Here is a 15,226-nt window from a genome sequence, read left to right as displayed (position 1 = left end):
ACGACGATGGACCATCGATGGCCTGGGTGCATGACCCTCATATTCAAGAGCTGCTTCTCAAACAGACGGATAACGCAAGAGCTGCCGCCCGAGAGAAAGCCAAGCTGGATCAACTGGAGATAGACGCGGTTACTCCATTGTATGAATGATGCAGGCCCGAGGATACCCGCGTGAAAGTAAGACTCATGGCTCTGGAGATGAAGGTAAAACACAAAATGACCGACGCATGCTTCGACGAGAACATGTTATTCTGGCACGAACGTCTTCCCAAGGGGAACAAGTGCCCGACCAGTTTCGAGGAGGCGAAGAAAATCGTGTGTCCTCTGGATTTACCGCACGTGAAATACCATGTGTGCATGAACAATTGCATAATTTATTGGGACGAGCACGCGGAGTCTACCATATGTCCGGTGTGCGGCGCCAGTCGATACAAGAAGAGGAAGAAAGCTCCTCGAAAAGTGGTGTGGTACTTTCCGATCACTCCTCTTCTGCAGCGGTATTTCGCGGACCCTAAGGTAGCAAAGCTCCTACGTTGGCACGCGGATAGGGAGGAGAAAAAGCGAGAAGATGACGGAAATGATCCGGAGATAAATAAAAAATACAAGATGCTGAGTCACCCTAAGGATGCGAGCCAGTGGCAAGCGTTGAACTTCGAATACCCAGAATTTGGGGACGATCCAAGGAACATCGTGCTGGGCGCGAGCACTGATGGAGTCAATCCGTTTGGCAGCCAGAGAAGCACAGATAGCACCTGGCCTGTGTTTGTGTGGATGTACAACCTTCCCCCCTGGTTGTGCATGAAGAGGAAGTACATTCACATGAGTATGCTAATTGAAGGGCCGAAAAAACCAGGGAACGACATCAATCTGTATCTGGGGCTGCTGAAAGAGGAGCTAGACACGCTGTGGAAAACGCCAGCCAATACGTGGGACGCCGTAGAGAAAGAATATTTACCTATGAGAGCCGCACTGCTCACGACGGTGCACGACTATCTCGGTTACGGATATGTCGCGGGGCAGGTGGTCCACGGATTTTCTGGATGCGTCATGTGCATGGATGACACAATGTATCGCCAGCTAGATAGAGCTCCCGGGTCTTCAAAAACCGTGTTCATGGGACATCGAAGGTGGCTTCGCGGCGATGACTCATGGACAAAACGCAAGGATCTGTTCGATGGTGAAACCGAACCCCGAAGACGCCCCCTTATGAGGAGCGGCGAGGAAATATACGAACTGTTGAGAATTTAGATAGAGTGCCCACCGCCGGGAAAGGCGCTAGAGCTGGGAAAGAAGCGAAAGGCGCCAGAGCCGCAACTGAAGGTATGGAAAACGAGGTCTGTTTTCTGGGACTTGCCTTACTGGAAGATCCTCCGTGTGCCTCACAGCCTTGATGTCATGCATATCACGAAGAACATGTAAGAGAGTCTGATTGGTACCCTGCTCAACATGCCAGAGAGGACCAAAGATGGACCGAAAGCAAGGGCAGAATTGAAATCAATGGGCATCAGGGAGGAGCTTCACGCTAATGATGATGATGATGAGGCGAACCAGGACACGGAAAGTCGTCGCAAAGGAAAAAAGTCCAAGAAGACTGGAAATGACTTCCCTCCCGCGTGCTTCACTCTAAGTGAGGAGGAGATCGATCAGTTTTTCACCTGCCTCGTAGGAGTAAAACTTCCTTACGGTTACGCGGGGAAGATAAGCAGATACCTAGACTCAGCGAAGCAGAAGTTCAGCGGGATGAAGTCTCACGACTGTCACGTGCTGATGACGCAGATACTTCCAGTTGCAATCTGTGGGATCATGGATGCGCACGTCCGTGAAACGCTATTTGGCCTATGCAACTTATTCGATGTCATCTCTCGGAAGTCGGTTGGCATGAGGCAACTCAAAAGGCTACAGGAAGAGATCGTGGTGATACTATGCGAGCTTGAGATGTACTTCCCGCCCGCATTCTTCGACGTTATGGTGCCTCTGCTGGTCCATATCGTGGAGGATATCATCCAACTCGGGCCGACGTTCCTGCACAGCATGATGCCGTTCGAAAGGATGAATGGTGTCATCAAAGGATACGTTCGCAACATGTCATGTCCACAGGGAAGCATAGACAGGGGCTTTCTGACCGAAGAGTGCATCTCCTACTGCACGAATTATCTAGGCATCGCGAACCCCGTTGGTCTGCCCGTCAACAGCTACCTCGGCACGCTCGCTGGATGGGGTCACCGTGAGGGTCGCCGCGAAATGCATGTCAACTTCGAGGGTCGACTCGCCGACTTTGAAAGAGCAAACCTAGTCGCGCTACAACACATAGACGTGCTCGATCCTTGGGTCGTAGAGCACAAAACCTTTATTGAGAAGACATACAATGACCGAGGCCAACAGAGGACGGACGGAGATATAATCAAAGAGCACAACTCATGTTTCACGCGTTGGTTCAAGAAGAAGCTTCTGTCGTACCCTTTACATGAGGATTCTTCCGCGGAAGAACAACTCATATTCGCCTTGTCACAGGGTGCCGAGCACAACCTGATGATGTATGAGGCGTACGATATCTACGGCTACACATTCTACACCGAGGGAAAGGACATGAAGAGCGATGGTTATCAGAACTCCGGGGTAACGATGGAATCCTACACCGGTAACAACAAGGACAGATACTACAGAAGGATCGAGGAGATTTGGGAGCTGAGCTATGCTGGAGAGAAGGTCCCGATGTTCCATGTCAGATGGGCCAAGTGCGTCATAAAACAAGACCGGTATTTCACCACCATGGTTATACCCGAAGCCAAATCCAAGACCGCGGGCGCAAACGTCACCGCAAGAAATGAGCCATGGGTACTTGCTTCCCTAGTGGACCAATGCTTCTTCATTACCGACCCGCCAAAGCCCAGTCGTGTTGTCGTGAGGAGAGGCAAAAGGAAGATCATCGGAATGGATGCAGTAGCCAATGAGCAAGACTTCGACAAGTACGGCGACCCGAAGATGGAACATGACGACGATGATGAAGTACCAGCATAAAACCACAAGAAGAAGCAGGACCACCCTACCTAAAGGACGTCCGTTCAAGAGAAGAACTGCATTTACTAAAAATAAGGGCAAGAAGATTGTGAACAGATATCTCGCTAAGATCGATTGTATTTAAATTGTAGCCTTCATTTCTCGATTGTATTTCGACATTTTCAAATTTGATGATATTTTCTCATATTCAATATGAAAAAATACTGAATATTCATGAGGACACTCGTTCTCGATCCCCCTCCATCTCGATCGCTATCCCCCTCGCAAGATCCCCCTCGCCGCCGAGCACCCCCCGCACCCTCCCCCGCTTCACCGCCGCCGCCGTCGGCATACTTACCACTAGAACACCTATTCACAAGATTCAACTCCTATTCATAGGCATCTACTTGCAAACATCAAAAAAAATATACTAGGGACTAGATGTTGTTGTGAGGGAAGATAAATCACCCTCATGGTGTGATGCACACCATAGCATCAACTTCTCAAACCAAGGTGCAACCAGCACAAGAAAACAATGCATAGAAAAGAATAAAAGGACGGGGGAAGAGGATTCGAACCCTGTCCCCCTGGTACTCAATCCTGCATCAAACCACTGGGCTGAGAAGCATCTGCTCGACAGCAAAGTCCAAGAGAGCAGGGAATACACTCTGATGGCTACTGTGCCGAAGGGAAATAACCCCAAAAAGGGTGCTGAGGGGGGATCGAACCCGCCACCTCCTGCTAGCACCAAAACCCACGCACCACTGCGCTACTACTTCGGAGATTAACAAGGTAGAGAAGGCAACTCTGAAGAGTATCTGCATCTATCATTAGTATAAAACATTCTAATGGCGCACTTCATGCACATGCGCCATTACTACAAAAAAACATTCTAATGGCGCACTTCATGCACATGCGCCATTACTACACAAAAACATTCTAATGGCGCACCACTCGGGATGCGCCATTCGTAACCCGGCTGCTCTCGCACGCGTCTACTCGATCTATCCTCCCTCGCGCGCCCTCGTCCAGGAGACCCCGCCCACCCCTTCCCCCAACCTCGTCCATGCAGCCCACGGAGACGCTGCCGCTACTACCGCCATCCCCCTCCCCCACCCTCGTCCACGAAGACGCCGCCCACGGAGCCGCCGCCGCCGCCGCCCTCCCCCTCCCCCACCCTCGTCCATGCAGCCATTTTCCCCTCTCGACCCAACCATGGCCAAGCTCTGGTGGTGCTAGGGTTTACTCCTCAGCTCCCCGTCCGCTCGTCTCCGGCGCCGGCGTCTCTGCTCCTGTCATCTACAACTACGATCTTTGACGACCGGCGGCAAAAACCTACTAGTACCACATCCGTCGCAGGAGCCAGCCACCGCCACGGCGCACCGGTTGCAGTCAGGTACGCTATTCATCCGGTGTCTGTCCAGGGTTAATTAGTACAGTAGGTGCATGGATATATATATATATATATATATATATGTGGCTGCAGATCAGAGAGGAGCTTCTTCATTTACCTTGTACAGGCAGTGTACTCGTAGTAGTTTATCTGATTGCTGCTTTGCTAGCTAGATGGATTGTATCATTTAGTAGTTGATCCTCGATGGAGCCAGGTACTGGATGGAGCAAGTATTACTTTTCTACAATCAACCTATTTACACCATTTAGTATTAAATAAATAAACAGACAAGTACCAGTGACAATATACAAAAGTCCTTACATATGCTAACTGGAGTTGTACAATCTCCTTGTGTTGGTATTTTGGGTTTTGGTTACTATAATAGTTAGTGTTAACTAGCAAGTAGTTAGTCATCCAACTGATGGTTGGAGTAATGCGTTGGTATGGCATCTCCTTGTGAATTTGTGATGTAGTACTATAGTTGTTTTACTTTTAATATGAATATGCTTTGCATTATACTGATTATTTGTCACTAGATCGAATTCAGACCTTATCTGGTTGACTTGTGGGCATGTATGTAGTGAGTCATAAAATGATCCTCCTATTCTGTTTTCATCAAAGATTCACTCATCGCATTTGTTTGTTTAGTACCTTATGACAGTCCAATTTTTGTGGTAAGATGAATCCACTGATGCATCGCTAGCGGGTTTTGATTGCATTGCTGCATTCTTATATTTCTGCACCAGCAAGTCGTTAGGAAATGGTCACAATTGTTTTTTGATAGCAAAGAGCAGCATGTGTGAAAATAAACGAGACTAGATGCTGACCGTCTGTCTCTCAACACATGCTGCTGGGTTTAAACATTGTGGATTTGGTCTCATTTCCTGTCTTGGTAATTATATGTCCCCGCAAAAATAGGTAGGCATCACATGAATATAACATGAGAAAATGTTGTTACGCTGAATATATGTTGGATAAACATGTGCCACAGTGGGGAAACCTTTCAACCTAGAGGAGCGGAAATAAAATCATTGCTTGTTTGTAACAGTTTACTTGAAAAAAAATTAGAGAACCCAGCTTAATGTCATTTAAAACATGCCAATAACGTAGGCATCATCACAACAGTTAGATTAGCCACTACTTCAATCCTTGTAAATCCCCACGGAGTATCTCAAAGTGTTCACAACATCTACCAGAACCAAATTTGGTATGTCAGCTCTTCTTATGCTAACTGGAGGTGGCCGTTTTGACAGCATACTGGGTCAAATAGTAGGGTCAATGTGCTTATCAATCCTAGGGCCAGCTAATAGAAAGGTTGAATAAAAGATTCGATCAAATTCAGAACAGGATATAATATATTAACAACCTGCCATACTAGAGTATCTTTCAAGTCAGCAGACTTTTCCTTTTCTAAGATCAACTGGTGATTACTGTTCTGGCTACTTATTGGGGGTGATAATATGGTCAACGACTCAACGTTCTTCTCAATCTGGTATCTGGTGCTACATACCATTAAAAAACAGTAGTTATCCTTCCACAGGAGAGAAAAGGGCCATATTGACTAGTAAGAATAAGTGTTACAATCTCAAGTAGTCTGCGCGCTTAGTTTCAGCAATGTTTCTGCTCTTATCATTCCTCCAGTCTCTTGCAAGTCTCAACCAATCACCAGGAAGGGGGTGGAAAGAGTTTGGGGTTCACGACACATGCAGATGAACTGGAGGACTGGAATACAGTCTAGTTCATACTCATTCCAATCTCTTTCTCAACTCCCCCCTGAACTCTTAAAACACAACACATCACAGGCCAGTGGGAGTTACTAATTGTTTACCATTTGATATCCCAACCATAAAGATCAGATGAACCTAATTGTTCTCATAAAATGGGGAGTACATTTTAAAAACCAAACAAGTAGAAACCCAGCAGTTACCTGGTGATGCCTTCCCAAGTGATGTGGCCAGCACAGTTCACAGGCTCCATCATCGGAACGAACAAAGCAACCTACTAGCAAAACGCCAATTGATGCACCCGGACATGAAGACTCGGAGGGGGGGGGCACTCGCACATCACAGATTAAAGAGGACCCTGCTAAGCATAATGAAGAACAAAAACTAAGAACAGAGCGGGCCCTAATAAAAGTAGGATGCATGATTTCTTGAGACCATGAAAAACAAACTTGAGCAATAATTGAAAGCTGACTTTGACTGAATAATAATGAACTTCTAACATGAGATCCATGATCATTTAAAATAAAGTTGTACCACACATTTGCAGTATAAACAGCAGCATGTTCAACTTAGGGAAGCCTGAAATATTTTGTCTGCCACCAAATTCTTTCTGGCTTTGTGTACTAACATAAGACCGTAAAATAGCAGCTTTCTTATGGATTAGGCTATTGATGTATATAGAAAGTTACAAATATGCTTTGTTTTTTTGCTCATTTTATCTTTCCCTTTAGATTTACCCAGGTTCAGTCATTTATTGTTTGCTTCCTCTTTCATGTATGTAGTTTGTGTGTTGTGCTAGCTTGATGTTTTCTGTGTATGCTTTTTATGGCCGATGATTTACTACAGGTTAGCACTTTCAAACGGTCATACTTAACGCATGCCTAATTTTAACACTAAATCAACTTCATTAATTTTAAGGTACAGTACTCTAACGGAGTTACCTTCTTCAGAGTGCAGAGGAGCAAAATTGTTCTAATCAGCAGCAGCACAGCACAGTCACTTGGATCAGCGGAAGAGGAGCATCAGCAGCACGGGCAGAGGAGCAGCAGCCGCTTGTTCTTCAGGTACAATGTAGGGACAACAGATATTGCTATCGGAAAAATGAGTTAGCTAGTCATCTAAGTTGAGCTGATTTGGATTTCTGTATGTTATGGGGGGACAACAGATATTGCTATATGTTCATTCTTGAGGGTACAGACTTGCTAAACTATTGATGATTTTTTGTTGGGTGACCTATTTTTGTCCATATGAAAGCAGAGGACCATATGGTGTGTGTCCTTTTCATCCATATGAAAGTAGAGGCACATTGTGGTGCTAGTTTGCTGGGTTTTGTCTCCGACAATCGTGTCGTGATGATTTTGCAGGTACCCCGAGAGGCCCATGAGTTTGCCGGAATGTCGCTTAACTTCTGTTCTGGCAAATTCGGGTACTCCATATGTCCTATTGTCAGCAAAGGTCATGCTGAAATTTTCCGTGAATTTTACCATGACTTTGCTAAAAATAGGACATATGCGGTACTTGCGACTAATGCATGGCTCGGGGTATCTTTGTACTTAATTAAGTAGGATCAACTGCCCCTTTATTCTTGCCGCATTAAACCATAGGTGGCAATAGAGCCAAGTGCTTAGGCCCAACTTAGAATTCTCCTTCCCTTTTCTTGATAGGGTATATTATTAGAAGATACCCATATATATCAGTCAACCTAGGGTGCCTCGGCATCGATAAACCCTAAATGATGAAAACTTAACTTAGCATTTAGGGTGCCTCAGCGTCGACAAACCCTAAATTATAAAACCTTGGCTTTTAGGGTGCCTCAGTGTCGATAAAAACCTAAATGATGAAAGCTTAGGCTTTTAGGGTACCTCGGCGTCGACAAACCCTAAATGATAAAAGCTTAGCTTTTAGGATGCCTCGGTGTCGACAAACCCTAAATGATGAGACCATGATCTTGTTCCTTGACAATAACCAACTTTTTGACCAAACGTTTTTCCTATTTAGAGCGAAACATGGCCCACAACGATGAGGCCGGCGGTTCGGGCAAGGCATTCTGGGAGCTGTCCCAGGAGATGGAGGAAGAACCTCGCCTCTATGAGGACGCCGCAGTAGACACCGATCCCGAGTACACAACCCCTAGTGGCGTCGGGGATGACACCACTGATGGTGTCACCGAGGATGCCACCACTGATGATGGCAGCACACGCACAGATGGCAGCCAATCGAAGAGGCAACGGAAGGACCGGCGCCCGAACGTGCTCAACACCGTAAAGGAGGAATTTACTCAAGTGAACTCCGACGGGTATCCAACGGCACCCATAGAAATAGTCAAGGGGTACGCAGTTCAGCTCGGGTGCATTCTCCGGAGCACTATCTCGATCAACACCGAGAACCTAAGGCATAAGGACCGAGGGAATTTGCGCAACCTCCTCTTCACGAAGCTGCACGAACGATACAAGTTCCCTGATGACGTGGCAAACACACGCCTCTCAAGGAATAAAGTGAACAGTGCCGCCCTCACGAAGATGAGCAAGGCCCTGTCTACTTGGAGAAGCACAGTGAAGAGAATGATTGACAAAGGTGACAGTTATGAGAAGATCAAGGCGAAAAATCCTTCGATCAGCGAAGATGACTACATGGAGTTCAAGATCAAGTGCGAGAGCAAGGCAACCGCGGAATCAAGTCAGTGGGGGAAAGAAATGTGGGAGTTGAACTTAGGGTCCACCAACTCGGTCCCGGCGGTTACAGAGTGGCGGAACCTATATGGGACAAGGAGGACGCGGAGCGTATCGAGCAAGGCCTACCACCCCGCTTCGGGAAATACAGTGACAAGCAGACCAGGAACTATGTCAGGGCCCGGTACAAGGTGGACCCGGTAACAAAGGAGCTTACCACGGATGCGAAGACCAAGGCGCTTGAGCTTGTTCTGGTAAGGAATACACCCCACGTAATTAGCTCCATATGGTTGCATTCTAATTAATGAAGCCAAATTTCTAAATGGTTCATTCCTTCCGCATGACACTGAAAGCAGTAGCGCGGGGTCGTCTCAAAGCTCCCATTGGGACACCAATTTAAATAGGGCGTTTAACGTAATGAAAAACAATGATAAGTCCAGTAAGCCGTTGTCAGCTGGTCGTGTGGCCGGCAAAGGCTTGTCCACGAAATGGTCGTCATACTATAACGCTGGTGGGCGAAAGGAGAGAAATACCAACTTGGAAAGCCAGTCACGCGAGGTTGAAGAACTCAAGGCAAAAGTGGTGCGGATTCCGGAGATGGTCCAAGAGCTAGTTCAACACCAAGTGGGAGGGGTGATCACCGCCATTGTGCCTACCTTGATTGAGGGGCTGCAGGCGTGGATTGCGGGCGGCCAATAGGGGCCGCCCCCGATTCTCAGCTTCACGGCCAGCAACTCGCACAACGCGCAAGCGGCGCCATTGATGTCTTCGGCACCGACACGGGCATTGGACCTTATTAATGCACCGAGTTGTGCGAAGAATATGACGGCCGGCACCTCGGCAGCAAGCGGCCCCTCCGTCACTTGCACGCCCGCCGTTGGCGGTGCCTCGACATTAGCCGAGCTCGACGCCATCATGGTAACTAAGCCTCTCTCGGCCGACGACTTCATCTCCTTGCCTTTGACTGGGCATCCCCTAAAACCCTACATGTTTTCGCAGGGCGCCGACACCGACGTTCTATGCACTCTCCTGCACTTCGTGGGCGGCGAGTTGATTGATGTCACCAAGGGCAGAATCGTTCAACCGGGCAACCCCATGTTCAACGGTAAACCGATGCCACCCACCACGTATAGGGTTCAACTGGTTCGGGTGCTGCCAGGCTGCGACGACTTGTTACCTCCGTTCGACCCCGCTGGGGCCGACAAAGATGATGTGATGACCCTCAGCGCCTGCTTAAGATGGCCCTTGCTTTGGTCGAAGAGACACATTCGTTTGGGGGCGGGGGACACCACCCCACAGACAACACCGCGAGTCGTGCCGGCGCCAAGCCATGGCAAGACCGCCGCAACGCTACCGGACATGCATATGGCACAGGATCAGGACATGTATATGATACAGGATCCGGACGACAACGACGACGATGGTACATTTACCAAGGACGATAAGTACTTTGCCGAACATGGGTACGGTGAGGAATTCTTGGGGCCTCCTTCTCAAGAACCCAACCCTACAAAAGACGACCGCGATCTAGCTGGTACCGCGGAGAAACCAAATTGCAACAGGCGTTGTCTGGCGTTTAGTTTTGAGGAGACGCCTCCATCTGCCGCCTTCACCGAGCCTCAGATAGCCAAGGTGCAAAATATTATCAGCCCCAACACACTCAAGAAGGTGGTCTCTGAGCAGAACCCGATCCCATTACATCAGCAGAAGAAGGGACGGAAAAGAAAGACTAACAAGGGTGCGAGCCAGCCGGCACCGAGTACGATCCGTGCTCTGGACGGGCCACCTTCACCTAAGGATATATCGAGGAGGGTGCATGTGGCGGGTAGGCCGATGCTACCGACTAATCTGCTCAATGCTGCAACCGGTGCTATGCGGAGTCTGCATGACAGTGTTCTTTGTTTGGAGAAGCGGCGTCTCTTGGGCAGAGCTAGGGACCGGCAAGTCGCGAGTTCATACCTCGAAGGCGTCATTCTGGCAAACTCAGATAAGGATAACTTCCTCGTGCCTTACTTTCCCTGGTAAGTTATCCCCTCATCGCCCCGTATCATATGATTTCTTAGATTTTGATCGTCCTTTTTTTCTAACATTCCGTATTTTTTGCAGTGACACACGTTGCACACTCATCCTCTTAAGCCCGAAATATTCCACGGACACATATTTCGACTTGGACCGTCAGTCGAAAAAAGACTACACAAATATCAAGAAAGTTCTTGATGAAGCTCTTCCCGGCTACGCCATATATGTAGGCACCTTCAGCAGGACAAGTCTTAGGCACGGCAAGCACATGTTCACCCACAATACGACGTCCCCCTGCGTCAAGCAGCCGCCTGGCAGTCAGAAGGATGCCTACTACACCCTCCATCACATGCGGGCGATCATACGGGACAGTAATCACCTTCGGCTACCAAATAATCTCAAAGGTTGGGCCGCACGCTTGTCAGCAATCCAGGATGCGGACATCATACAAGAATTCTTTCGCATCTAGTCGGAGTTTGCGGAAATCATCCATCAAGATGTCCTTCGTACCTCGTGGAAGTTCTACCTCAGATCTCAACTGTCCAATAGTGAGATAGATACAACACTAGAAATGCAGGCTGACAACGACCGCAATTTCATGACCATCACGAAAGACGGCGGCTTCATCCACGTTCCCATGAATTGCTACTAATTCATGTTGCAATATGAAACTTTAATGAACTTGTATGTCTCTTTGGTTTGGACAGTCGTTCAACTTATTTGTAATCGATGCTATTTATTAGTAGGACCATGAATCGTGTTGTTATAGTGGTAATATTAAACTTTAATGAACTTGTATGTCTCTGTGAATTGCTACTAACGTTTTGTTTGGCTAGTGCATAGAGATGCCGTCGTATGTCGTGTACAAGGGTAAGGTTCCCGGAGTCTACGACGACTGGGAGGAGTGTTGGAGACAGGTTCACCGATTCAGCGGTAACAGTTACAAAGGGTACACCACAAGGGCGGAGGCGGAAGTTAGATACGCACACTATCTAGCGGGAGAGAGGAGGGAGCGTTGGAGGAACCGGATGAAGACCAGTTTCATTGCGATTATGCTCATCGTGATGACCGCAGCTCTCTTCTATGTGATGGTAGTTTAGATGGTCGATATCAACTTGTAATGTGAAGACAAACTCGCTACTCGCGGTCTTGAGACTTGTAATGTTCTAACTTTGTTCGGTATTTTAAATTCGGAGACTAATATGATGAATTGTATTCGGAGACTAATCTTCTATTGTATTCGATAAATCTGTTGTTTATATGTTGTGCTCTCTATATTCTATGCAATAAGATGTTTTGTAATATGTGCAAATATTAGAAAAAAATAAATACCTAATATTCATACTAGTGGTGCACCACTCAGCACTTTAGTGGCGCACTGCAAAAGCACACTAGTGGCGCATCGTCAACTAGTGCGCCATTAGTAAGCCAAAACACATGGGTAAATATGGCCCTAGGAGGCATACTAATGGCGCACCATGAGCTATACTAATGGAGCACTTCCTGGTGCGCCATTAGTATAGCAGATACTAATGGCGCACCATGAGCTATACTAATGGTGCACTTCTTGGTGCGCCATTAGTATACCAGATACTAATGGCGCACCATGAGCTATACTAATGGCGCACTGCCTGGTGCGCCATTAGTAAAAAATTCTAATGGCGTGATGCTAGTGGTGCACTGTAGTGCGCCATTAGTAGCCAAACCAGGTGCGCCACTAGCAGGCCTTTTCCTAGTAGTGTTAGTTGTGTGAGGATGATGGAGCATAGCCAGACTATATGATTTTGTAGGGATAACTTTCTTTGGCCTTGTTATTTTGAAAATTCATGATTACTTTGCTAGTTTGCTTGAAGTATTACTGTTTTCATGTCAATAGCAAACTATTGTTTTGAATCTTATGGAACTGAACAACCATGCCACGTGAAAGAAGTTGCAAAGGACAACTATGTTAGGTAGCATTCCACATCAAAAATTCATTCTTTATCACTTCCCTACTCGAGGACGAGCAGGAGTTAAGCTTGGGGATGCTTGATACGTCTCCAACGTATCTATAATTTTTAATGGTTTCATGCTATTATCTTGTCAAACTTTGGATTTTTTGCATTCTTTTTATTCATTTTCTGGGACTAACTTATTAACTTAGTGACAAGTGCCAATTCCTATTTTTTCCATATTTTTGACCCCTTTCAGAGGAGATTTTGAAACGGAGTCCAAACGGAAGAAAATACCCAAAAAGATTTTTTTTGAACGGAATAAGATCGGAGAACTTGGGAGCCAAGCCAGAGGAGCGCCAGGGGCCCCACAAGCCCCCACCCCGCGGCCAGGGGGGCGCGCCATCCAGGCTTTGTGGGCCCACTGGAGGTCCGCTGACCTAGATCTTGCGCCTATATATTCCCAAATATTCCCATAAAAATCAAGGGAGCATCGTAATCACTTTTCCGCCGCCGCAAGCTTCTGTCTCCGCAAGATCCCATCTGGGGAACGTCTTGGTGCCCTGCCAAAGGGGGGATTCGGACACAGAAGGCTTATCCATCAACACCATGACCTCTCCGATGATGCATGAGTAGTTCACCATAGACCTATGGGTCCATAGCTAGTAACTAGATGGCTTCTTCTCTCTCTTGGATCTTCAATACAAAGTTCTCCATGATCTTCATGGAGATCTATCCGATGTAATCTTCTTTTGCGGTGTGTTTGTTGAGATCCGATGAATTGTGGATTTTTGTCCAGATTATCTATTAATCTTATTTGAGTTTCTTCTGATCTCTCTTATGCATGATTTCATATCCTTGTAATTCTCTTCGAGTTGTGGGTTTTGTTTGGCCAACTAGATCTATGATTCTTGCCATGGGAGAAGTGCTTAGTTTTGGGTTCATACCGTGCGGTGACCTCACCGAGTGACAGAAGGGGTAGCGAGGTACGTATCGTGTTGTTGCCATCAAGGGTAAAAAGATGGGGTTTTCATCATTGGTTTGAGATTATCCCTCTACATCATGTCATCTTGCTTAAAGCGTTACTCTGTTCTTCATGAACTCAATACACTAGATGCATGCTGGATAGCGGTCGATGTGTGGAGTAATAGTAGTAGATGCAAAAAAGTATCGGTCTACTTGTTTCAGACGTGATGCCTACACTACAGGAATCTGCTATTTTATAGAAAAGTTCTTTGCCGTCAGCTAATCGTCGGGGTAGACGGCAAAGGTTATTTTGCCGTCATTGACCTGACGGCAAAGAATAATTGATGGAAAAGAAATATTTTGCCGTCTTTAAGAAAATATGATGACGGAAAATATATTTTGCTGTCTATAAACTACATTGATGATGGCAAAGACATATTTTGTCGTCTGTAAGAAAAATCGATGACGGAAAAGATATTTTGCCGACTGTAAAAAATCCGAAGATGGCAAAGAAGAAACACATCTCACGGATCAGTCCTACGGATCGATGACATGGCGGTATCTCGTCCGCACATCTCAAAACGCAAAATCTCAAAACACATATTTTATCGTCTGTTTTCGGTTGGCAGACGACAAAGATTTTGATGTGTGTTATTTTTTAGTGTAGGCAAAATGATAATGTCTACTATTGAAATTATTTGAAAATGTAAAAATAGTCTAAAATATATGAAATTTGGCATTGTATTGCGTTATTATCTCTAGAAGGCACGGGAATTTTTTGTGAATATTTACTAAATTTTAACATGATTATTTTGCCAAAAATAATAGGGTAAAGAAACACAAACTAAATACTGGTTTCCTATTGGTTGGTACCCAAGTCCCCTTGATCGAGGACGTGGCGGGGCTGCCCCAAACCCCACACCCACAGGTCCATTAGGTTGCTCCAAAAAAACACGTTCCCACGCGGACGCTCCCAACTCCCTCGATCTCCTAACCAACACAGAAAGGCATCTGCAGCGTCCCTCGCCTGCGTCTACCAGGAGCTTCCTCGCCGGACACAAAAACTCCGCCACTCACCGGACCCCTCCATGGCGCCCCTCGTCGGACCCTGCAGTGGCCGAGCTTATCACCACTACCTCTCTGCCCCTCGACGGTTGCGCCGTGGCCTCCCTCGCCGGCCTGCGCCGGGGCCTACCCTCGCCGGACCCTGCCACGGCCAACTCTCGTTCCCCGAGCACCATACTCATCACGGCCGACCCTGGTCGGACTCCGTCGCGGTCGCCCCCGGCCGGACTCTACTGCGGCTGTCCCGGTCGGATCTCACTTCGGCCGGACCCCGTCGAACCTCGCCGCTGCCGCATGTCGCAGGACCCCGTAACAGATGATCCTCCTCGGCCTACTCCTCTGCCAGAACGACCCCGGGCCACCGGCCGTGCTCACCGCCGGCCGCCATCTTGCCGCTAGACACACTCACTTCAAAAATCTCAAAGACTATCTCTCTCCTGTGCCACCTGAATGACCTAGGACC

The sequence above is a fragment of the Hordeum vulgare genome, chromosome 4H, assembly GCF_904849725.1.
Source record: "Hordeum vulgare subsp. vulgare chromosome 4H, MorexV3_pseudomolecules_assembly, whole genome shotgun sequence".
NCBI lineage: Eukaryota > Viridiplantae > Streptophyta > Magnoliopsida > Poales > Poaceae > Hordeum > Hordeum vulgare.
The sequence above is the reverse complement of the archived record's forward strand: the minus strand, read 5'-3'. Positions refer to the sequence as shown.